We start from the raw sequence: 11,534 nt of genomic DNA on the forward strand, positions 1-11,534 counted from the left end.
AATATAAACCCTATTTAATTCCTTATATTAAATAGGGGAACTTGTCGGCCAATACATTGGTTTCGCAGACCAAACGGATGTCATAACTTTCTTTAGTTTATTTGATCGAGCCTCACTCTCAATTCTTGCGTTCATCCTTCGGGATAGATACATGATTTGAGATAAAGTGCTCTTTCATCTAAACTATGAAAATTATGGGGTCAGTTTGACTTCATCTTTTTCAAAACTAAATTTTTTTTTAAAACGTCCTTCTGAAGCAGGCAACGAGATTTCAATTCCGATGACCATCAGCTTCTTACGGGCAAACCCCACACCAAAAATAGTGCCGACAGTTTCACAACATATTTTAACAGGTCAATTGGCCAGATCAAAAAGTAAATTAAGAGCGGAGTTGAAAATCCATCACCATTTATTTTATGTTTTAACATTGGCACATCCAAGTTATCTCTTCATTTCACCATATGTCAGAGTAGGGAGAAAGATAAAGGAAACTACTCAGACTTCTTGAGAAAGATACAACAAAAAACAAACTTCATTATAAAAGAAAGTTCATACAATAATAATAAACAAACAACACTTATCTGAATCTCTTTCTCAAAGCAAATCCTTTGTAGCCTCTCTCAAGAAATGTAGGAAGAAGAAATCTCTCACTTCTCTCCCTCTCCACTTAGAGAAGAATTCACACTTAAACTCACCATAAAAATTGAAAACTATAAAGAAAATAAATTACTAATGGACTCTAAGTGGCTATATGGAATGTGAAATTGCGTAGAAGAGAGTGGAAAGTGGTTGAAGGGTGCGAAGGGGGGCGAAGAGAGTCTTTTCTGATCAATTTTGGCTCTAAATAGAGCCTAAGGCCAATTTTCCAATAGGTGCATCCAAAAACTCTTTAAAAAGCATCCAAATTTGTCGAATCTTCTAGAAATAGGGCCTGCCGGCCGCCCCCCGACACTGGCTTGCCAGTAGCCATTTAATTAGATCGTGCTCTCTGTCAAATGACGCCATCGACGTCGGCGCTGAACATTTCTTCAAAAACTCCATTTTAACTCCAAATTCCATCTTTTTTACTTCCTTTTTGCTCCAAATCCTAAAAATCAACAACTTGCAATAAAACATGAAAAATACCTTCTCTTAAGTGCAATATCACCAAAAATGACTATTAAATATAGATCTAAAAATGCATATATTTTTGGTGTATCAACTATACAATGAGAGTTTGATTTCCATCAAAGATAAGTATTTTCAGTGTATTTTGATTTAAATTTGGTACTTTGTTTGTATGGTTTCAAATTCTTGTTCAATGAAAAGTTCTTGTTGTTTCTCCATGTGTAGTGAGCAGCTTTCCTTACTCTTCCCTCTTACAATGAATTAGTATGCATGTGTAGGCTATAGAATTGAGTAGAGTGAGAATATATTGTGATGATTTTACTTTGTTCTTCATTTACATGTAAACTTAATCAACTTGCATGTTAAAATCTGTTGTGAGAACATGTAAGATCCATGATGGTATAGTCTCAATCAACTGTGATAGAATCACATGAGATTGTATGGATGAGAATGTAGTTCATATGGTTGAGTGTAAATAAAGAGGGAAATAATCTTTAATGAGAGTACAATTAGAGGACTTTAGAGTGATAGGCTAAAGCCCCCTAATTTGGTTTATTTTTTTAGGTTTTGATGCGACATGTTAGCTGATCCCGATTTTTTATATGTAAGGATTTATGAAGTTGACACCACTACAACGCCAAAAACTTGATCCTTGTATGAAAAGTAAGTTGTGTAAAATATATATAATTATAGGAAATTAATAATGGTGTTCTACACAAGTATACGTATCATTATCAAGTAATAAAGGACTTTCTATTTAAGCCCCAAATATCAATCTCACAGGGAAGGTATAAATTGGCAATGATAAGTTTTACTAGGAAATTTATAGAAAATCAAACGAAATCACTGTCACTAATTTTGAATGTTAAGATGTTACCAAAACTAAAGTACTTAACTATTATCAAAACAGAAATGCAAAATTTAAAAAGTAAATACTAATCTACTAACTATGTCTATGTAATGAAGATTTCTTATGTGAAAAAGCATCTTTCCCACTATAATGAGGTTCTGGTGAAATGAGATGAGATAAATGTTTATAATATGTATTGTGCTAAATAAGAGTAATTATAATTCTCTATCTTGATACAGTGCATAGAAAATCATTGGCTAATCCTAGTTTTAGTCCCTAAATCCGTGGCTAGGCTAGGAGGATACCAGCTCCCACACCAGAGCTCCCACTTCCCTTCACCTGAAGGCTAACTCTAGCTTTAGTTTTTAAACACTAAGATCAAATTAGAGATTTTAGTCTGTCACCCTAAAGATTCTCCAATTCTACACCCAACAAAGAATATTTCCCTATTTATTTGCACTTAATTCCATGAACGAATTTTTCCTTCATGAAATCAAATGTGATCCACACTCTGTTGTAGAACTCATACTCCATTTCCCGGATCATATGTTTCAAAATATATTTTAACAATTCAATTGGTCAGATCGAAATGTAAATTAAGTTCAAAGTTGAAAAATTATCACAATTTATTTTATATTTTAATATTAGCACATCATATTATCTCTTCATTTCACCATATCTCAAATTAGGGAGAAAGATAAAGGAAACTACTAAGATTTCAAGAGAACGACACAACAAAACACAAATTTTTTTATATAAAATAAAGTTCATACAACACTAATAAACAGACAAAAATTATCTGAAAGTCATTCTCAAAGAAAATGCCTTGTAGCCTTTCCTTAGAAATGCATGAAGAAGATATCTCTCACTTTTCTCTATCTCCAACACTTATCTCCAACACTCTTACAGAAATCTCACCACATAAACTCTAAACTATAAAAGAAAAATCACTAATGGACTCCAATAAAATCACTAAAAGAAAAATCACTAATGGACTCCAATATGGTGGTGGAATGAAAATGGATTAAGAAGAATGGCAAAAATGGAGCGTGATGGAAAGTCTTGGAGCGAAAAGGAGTCACTTTCCTGATGAATTTTGGCCCCAAATAAAGCCCAAAGTTGGTTCTCCAAGAGGTGCCTCCAAAAACTCTTCAAAAATCATCCTAGTACATCGAACCTTCTAGAAACGGGGGCGCAGCGCCGCCTTTGGTGTCGTCGGCGCTAGTCTGGCGCCGTCGATGCTGGGTAAAAATTTCAGTTGTTCTGTTGTTCTGCTCCGTTGGCGCTACCCTTGGCACGATCGACACTGATTTCAAAAACATTATTTTGACTCCAAATTCCATCCTTTTTGCTTCCTTTTTGCTTTAAGTCCTAAAAATCAACAACCTGTAAGAAAACATCAAATAAGAAAACATCAAAATACCTTCTATTAAGGTGCCATTAAGGTGCAATATCACCAAAAATAAGTATAAAATATGGGTCTTAAAATGCATATATTTTTGGTGTATCACTAATCAAGGCAGTAAAATATTAAACTTGGTTAATTTAAAGGGTTTGGGTTAATTTGGATTTTAAGCTCAAAAATGCAGTTTTGGGCTAAAAATAGGATTTGGGCTTAACTTGTGCTTGGTTTAAATATGGATTGAATGGTCCAATTGGTCCGAAGGGGTGTCATGAAGAATTTAAGAAATGAAATTTGGAGAATTGAATTGATTAAAGGCTTCAATTTAACAAAATTTTGGCCTAAGATCATATTTGGGAAAATTAGTTCGATCTTGGGTTTATTCTAGGCTAGGGTTTGGGTCTAAACCAATTGAGGGTTCAAATTGGTCTAGAGTCTAGAGGGATGTTATGGATGTTATGAAGAGTTTAAAATTCAAAATTGGGAGAATTAAATTTGTCTTGGGTTCAACTTGAAGGAATTTGAAGGTATGGTCAATTGGGGGTTTTGGCCCAGAATTGAAATTAAGGTTCAAAGATTGACTCAATTGAGCTTCAAATTGGTGCAGATTGGGATTCGACATGTTTATAAATGATTTAGTATTTAAACTGGGTGAAATTGAAATGAGTTGAGTGGAAATTGGAATTAATTTGGGGAATTTGGGCCTTTGGGGGCAAAATTAGGATTTTGGTCAAACTTGGTCAATTTGGTCAAATTGAGCCCATTGGGTGGTTAGGATTGGTTTAGGGGAGGTTTTGAATGGTTTTGGGCGATTTTGAAAATTCTTTAGCTATGAGGGGCATTTTGGTTATTTTGGTCATTTTAGGGGTATTTTAGGAATTTTGGAAATTTTGGGGTGTTTTGGTCAATTTGGATGGTTTAGAATGGTTTGACATGATTTTTGGGTAAAATTTGATAATTTGGGCAATTTCTGGAGTTTTAGGATTCTAGGGGCAATTTGGTAATTTAAAAAAAGTTTGGGGCTAAAAGGCCAAAATTGGGTGTTTTTGTAGGATTGAAATCTATTGAAGGTACTAATCACAAGATTACCCTATTGGAGCCATGGGACCAAGGGGAAGCTTACTTTGGATCCTTCATGTGTAAGTCTTAGCTACCCTAGCCAAACGCTAAGAGCTTTGGGACCACCCGCATGAGTTTCCAAAGGAGCAAAAGGGAATAAGTTCAAGGGGTATGATTTTGGGGTGATAGGACAAGGGGAGAGTTTTTATGTGCTTGAGTGTGTGGAAGACCAAACCCTAATCACCCAAGATTGCTCTAAGTCCAAATAGTCCTATGGACACTCATCCTTTGAATCCTCACATGTTGGTCTCAACCTTCTAATTGTCGGAGGCTCATGATCATCCTTGTGGGTTCCAAAGAGAGTAAAGAAGTGGTTTGAATTTCTATGTAGGTGGGCTCCATTTATAATCTTCTAGGATGGTCAAAATGAAAGTCCTATGGCTAGAAGGTCAAAATGAAAGTCCTATGGCTAGATCCTAAGTACTAAAAGGAAGGAAAGACCTCACCAAAATTGAAGTCAACATCGGAGAAAGATTAGGAAATTCTAATCATTTTAGGGAGACCATTCCTGGCCATTGGAAGAGCTATGAATGATGTGCAAAAAGTAGAGTTAATCATGTGAGATAATGAGCATGAAGTTATGTTTAATGTGTTAAAATCATGAAGTACCGATCGAAAGGAAAAGATGATGAGTGTTACAGAATAAAGATTTTTTATGATTTAATTGATAACCATTTTCAAGAATGTTGTGAAGTTAAATCATGTCAAAAAGAACTGGAGTATGTGAATGATACTGATTTTCAAGATAAATCAATTAAGATAAAAACTGAGGATTCAAATTATGTTTAAGAAAGTTTTGAGATTTTAGACACTACTCAAGATAGTAAACCTCTTATTCCTTCAATTAAAAAACCTCTTGAACTTGAGATGAAGGTTCTCCCTACACATTTAAAGTATGCTTTTCTAGGGAAATCATCAGCATTACCTGTTATAATATCCTCAGACTTAACTAAAGATCATGAAGAAAAACTAATGGAAATTTTGAGTAATTATAAGAAATCCTTTGGATGGAAGTTAGCGGATATTAAATATATTAGCTCTTTAATTTGTATGCATAGAATTTTAATGGAAGATAATCATAAGCCTAGGGCAGATCCTCAGAGGAGATTGAATCCTATAATGAAAGATTTAGTAAAAAAAAGAAAATTTTAAAGTGGTTGGATACCAGAATCATTTGTCCTATTTCTGACAATGTTTGGGTTAGTCTGATTCACTATGTTCTTAAGAAAGGGGGAGTGGTCGTACTGTAAATCAATTGAATGAATTAATTTCAACAAGACAATTCACTAGGTGGAGAATCTATATTGATTATAGAAAATTAAATCAAGCCACAAGGAAAGATCACTTTCCTCTAACTTTTCTAGACCAAATGTTGGATAGTCTAGTTGGGCACCAATATTTCTGCTTTTTAGATGGATATTCAGGATACCACCAAATATCCATAGTTCCCGAGGATCAAGAAAAGACAACATTCAAAGTCCTTATAAGAATTTTGCTTTTAGAAGGATTCCCTTTGATTTATGCAATGCACATATAACTTTTTAAAGGTGCATGATGTCCATTTTCTGCAATCTAATTAAGAAAGGAATTAAAGTTTTCATAGATAACTTCTCAGCTTTTGGAACCTCCTTTGATTCATGCTTAGATCATTTAAGGAGAGTTCTAAAACACAGTGAAGAAACAAATTTAATTCTAAATTGGGAAAAATGCCAATTTATGATCGCAGGAGGAATTTTTTTAGGACATAAAATTTTTTAAAATGGAATGGAAGTAGATTTACAAAAATTCAAGTTATTGTTGAACTACCTCCTCCTACCATAGTAAGAGGAGCTAGAATTTTTCTGAGCAGGTCAAATTACAAGCATTATATTAAAGGCTTTTCTAAATTTTCGAAGCCTCTATGTCATCTTTTCGAAAAAGACGCGATATTTGATTTTAATGAGGAATTCCTAAATGCCTTCAATTTATTAAAGAAAAAATTAATCAATGCACCTATTATTGTTTCACTTGATCGGGAAAAATCATTTAATTAATGTGTGATGTGAGTGGTTATGCTAATGAAATTGTGTTAGGGCAAAAGTATAATAAGATTTTTAAAGTTATATATTATGCCAGTAAAACTCTTAATGAAGCTCAAATAAATTATACTACTATTGAGAAGAAGTTATTAGCAATAGTATATGCATTTACAAAATTCAAATCTTATCTAATTAGAACTAAACATATTATGCATGTTGATGACTCTGTTTAAGGTATCTGATGCTGAAAAGGATGCAAAACTAAAATTAATTAGATGGATCATTTTGATGCAAGAGTTTGATTTTGAAGTAGTGGATAAGAAGAGTTGTGATAATCAAATTATTGATCATTTATCAAGACTTGAATAGGAAAATTATGATTATTTTGATTATAAAATAAATGAAATATTTTTTGATGAACAATTATATTTTATTTCTGAGTGGCATGCTCCATGATATGCTATTATAGTTAATCATATAGTTAGTAATATTTTACCCTACAAATTAACTAGCCACCAAAAGAAGTTCATTCACGATGGAAAATTTTACTTCTGGGATGACCCTTATTTATATAAGAAATGTAAGGATCAAGTTATCTAAAGATGTGTACCATTTGAAGAAACCCAAGAAATTATTCAAAAATTTCATGAATCTAATTTTATGGGACATTTTGGGATAGATTTAACTACATTTAATATTTTATAATCTGGATTTTATTGACTTATTTTAACTAGGGATGTTAATATTTATATAAAAACATGTGATATATGTCAGTGAGTAGACAATATCTCTAAAAGAAATGAAAGGCCCCTAAATTTTACCTTAAAAGTTGAAATTTTTTATGTGTGGGGCCTAGATTTTATGGGACCATTTATACCATCTTTCAGAAACTTATATATTTTAATTGTTTTGGATTATGTATCTAAATGAATTGAATTGGTCATTTTACCTTGCTGTGATGCTCAAAGCGTTGCAAAATTATTGAGGAAAAATATTATACCCGATTCGAAATGTCAAGGGTGATCATTACAGATTGAGGAAGTCATTTTAAGAATATAAGAATTGAAACATTAACTAGGAAATATGGAATTAAATATTGAATTGCCATGTCATATTATCCTTATACCAGTAGTCTAGCTAAAGTATCCAATCGAGAAATTGAAAGAATTAGAAAAGGCCATAAATCATAACAAAAAAGATTGGTCTGCTAAACTTGATTATGCATTATGGGCCTATAGGACTGCATATAAAACTCTTATAGGAAAGTCATCATATAGGCACACATTTAGAAAGTCTTGTCACTTGCAAGTTGAATTGGAGCGTAAAACATATTGGGTTGTTAAGGAATTTAATTATAATTTGAAAGATGCTGGTGAGAAACGATTAATGTAACTAAATGAGCTCTAGAAAATTAGAAATGATCTTATGAGAATGCAAAATTTTTTTAAGGAAAAAATGAAAATTTGGTATGATTAGAAGATTTTAAGAAAAGATTTTAAGGCTGGACAAGAAGTTTTACTTTACAGTACAAGATTGAAACTATTTCCCGGAAAACTTAAATCCAGGTGGTCAGGGCTGTTTATTATAATAAAAGTCTATCTGTTTGGTGTTGTGGATATTAAAGTTTCAAAAACTGAAAGAATATTTAAAGTAAGCAGACACAGATTGAAAGCTTACATATGTGGAAACAAGCCTCAATATGATGAAGTCTTGATGTTGGGTCAACCAGAGTGAAACATTGGATACATTGTGCTGACGACATTAAAACAAGCGTTTTGTGGGAGGCAACCCATGCTTATCTGTGTGGATTGATTTTCTATTGTATTATTGTTGTGTTAAACATATTATGTTTTAATGGGACCTACACGATGTGAGGAGGCATAAAACACTAATTGAATGATATAGACAAAGTTGGGATGATATAATAGAACACAAGGTGAATCGATACTTAATTGGGCATTGGCGCCTAGGCACCGAAACCTAGTGCCTAGGCACTGAAACCTGGTGCCTAGACACCAAAACCTAGTGCCTAGGCACCAAAACCTGGCGTCTAAGGACCAATTTGTAGTGAGCCCAGAGCCTAAGCGTCGAAACTTGGTGCCTAGGCACTGTGGTTTGAAAAACGTGGATAAAGTACCCCTTGGTAGTTTGAACCCACTTCTTCCCTTTAAAACATCCATAAACATACCTAATGATCCTAAGGCTTCAATATCTAGGTGTGAGAGACCATTTGTGAGGAGGAAGTGATTGCAAGATCAAATTTTCCTTGCGATTATGGAGAGCAAGAGCAATGGAGTGTTTGATAGAAAGAAATTCATCAAAAAGGATGCCCAAACTTACTTCAATGGATTTCTTGTGCTTAGCTTAGAAGGTATTACAGAAAAGAGGATGAAGATAAACGAGAATATAGTGATTATTCTTGTCAAGATTTGTGACATTTTGATCATCCAGATTGACAGATGAAGCTTCAATTTGATCATATGACATGTTTCCAAGAGGCTCAAGTAAGGATATATCAAAAGAATAACTGGATCGGAGAAAAGTTCATTGAAGAATTTCCTCACTGTCCTTTTTATAGCCTATTTTTGCATGACCATTAGATGAATGAGAAGGTGGAGGAGAATAGTGTTAATGATTATTAGTAGTAGGTGCTTTGTGTTGAAAAATCTGATATCAATGTGTGTTTGATATGCCAAACTCTGATATGCAGGCTTTGTCATGTTTCCATATTGTATGTGTATGGGTTTGTATTTGCATATTTGCTTATGTTGGATTGATGTTTAGTTGGTATGTAATGAACTTATGTTTATGTTAGTGAGTTTATATTAAGTTTGTGAGTTTGAGTGAGTTTGATATATGGTGTATATGGTGTCAGAGTGTTTGGTTCATTTGGATTGTTTGTATTTACTTGTGAAAATTAAAATTTAGAAGATGATTGGAGGATGATTAGTTATTAAAATGATGTTGAATAGAGTAAATTAGCGTCCGGAGGCCTTAGACTTGTTGTCCTTATATTCTAAAAAAAATAAAAAATTGCAAAATCTAGCACTGGCGCCTAGGCGCCAGAACCTGCACATAAGCGCCAGTTACCTGAGAAGTATGGCAGCAAAGTGCCAAAGCCAGCACCTAGGGACTGAACTGGCTGAACAACCGGTTCAGCTCATGAAATGTCGAAACTACCCGGTTTGATGCCATTTTTGAGCTTTAACTTCATCTTATTCTCCATTCACACGGTAGCACCTCTCTAGGGCTTCTCTTAGCTTGCAAATCTTGGTGATTTAAGGCCTAGAACTTTGGATTTCTTCTTCTCCAAAAAAGTCCTACACTTTGCCTAAGAATTTTTCTTCTTTCACCATGGATTTCTACTACACTATATAAATTATTATAAGATTGAAAAATATGTAGAAATTAGAAAAAAAAAACATGGTGGAAGAGTTTGTTTGCTTGGAAATTGCTTGTTAAAGACTTTAGAACTTATATTTGGAATTTATTTTGATTTTTTTTTAGATTTTAATATGGCTCCAAAAACAAAAAGTGGAAAGGGGGAGGAAGATTTCGATAATAAGAAAATTTTCAATTTAAAAGCATAAGATCGATACAACAAATTTTTCTTTTTGAAGAAATTTATAGATGAATGAAGTTTTTCTAGTCCTGGTGGTTCTGTGGAGAATCTAATTGTTGCTCATTACTGGGAAAGTTTCTACTACTTCACTGTTGTCGTAGTTATTTCTGTGTTTTGAGAATTTTATGCAAATCTCTTTGAGGCACATGAAAATGAAGTGTTTGTTCGAGAAAAGGGAGTTGAGTTTACTCCTATGTAGATCAATGCATTGTACCAGCTACCTCTTGTTCATGATTGCTACTATTTTGAATTTGATCCTACTGAAATGGAGCTTGATAAGATTATTGGATTTCTGATGAATGGGCCTGGAGTTTGGAAAGTTAAGAATGGACATATGGTATTTTTTTTCTCTTTGTTGCTTAATGCCTCATCTAAAGCCTAACACTATTTTATCTTTGCTCAACTTCTTCTTACAAACCATTTGAGTGAAGTGACCAGAGACAGAGCAATTCTAAACTATTGCTTTCAGAAGATGAAACTCATTGTTGCTGTCTCTCTCATTTACAAGTCTATTTTCATGTCCGCCAAAGTTAGTACTACAACAGTTTTGGGCTACCCTTCTCGTAACTTTACTATTCCAAGCAGCTAGGGTTAAATTTGAAACTTGGGAAGAGCTACTACAGCCACTAAAGCCTATCTTTGAGGCTAATGTGGACCTATATAGAAGATTTTGGGCTAGATCTTTTGATATTCCATCTATTTTAGCTTTGAGGCCTTCCACTTACAGTACTTTGACTCATCTTACTTTTAGTATGGTCACTATACTTGAGCAGATGCAGATACAACAAGTGATATAATTTTTGTACAGTGTTAGATACAGAAAAATGAAGAACATTGGGAACATTTGGAACATTATCTAAAATGCGAAAGTGATTATGAAGCAAGTTTCAATACTTCCCTAGTGAGCTTTATGAGAGAAGAACATAACATAAAGTTCCCTGCTTATCCTTATTATCAGATGTTTGAATGACACAAGGCTATAGACAAGGATGAAGATGATGATGAGGATCATGAGGAGGAGTAGTTATTATGAGTTTGGTTGTATTTACTTTCCCTTGTTATTGCTGACTTTTAGTTATTTAATTGTTCTGGACATTGTGATATTTTTGTTTATTGCTGATGTGGATTCTGGACTTTTTAGTTTTCAATGCATTACTATTTACTTTTTGATCTGTTTCATATATATATACTACTTGTGAATGAGAGTAGTTTTTTTACTTTGTATTTTTTTTGTTAAACATGTTTACTTACTGCTACACATACCTATTGTTACTACTTGTACCTATATTATTTTCATGCTTACAATCTGTTGATAGATGATAAATCTGTTAAAATTTTTCTCTCTTTATACTTGTTTTGTACTATAATGTCTTAAACTATTTAAAAATTCAAGTTTGAGGGAGGTAGAAAAGCTTT

Source organism: Phalaenopsis equestris, unplaced genomic scaffold, assembly GCF_001263595.1.
Source record: "Phalaenopsis equestris unplaced genomic scaffold, ASM126359v1 Scaffold000082, whole genome shotgun sequence".
Classification (NCBI taxonomy): Eukaryota; Viridiplantae; Streptophyta; class Magnoliopsida; order Asparagales; family Orchidaceae; genus Phalaenopsis; species Phalaenopsis equestris.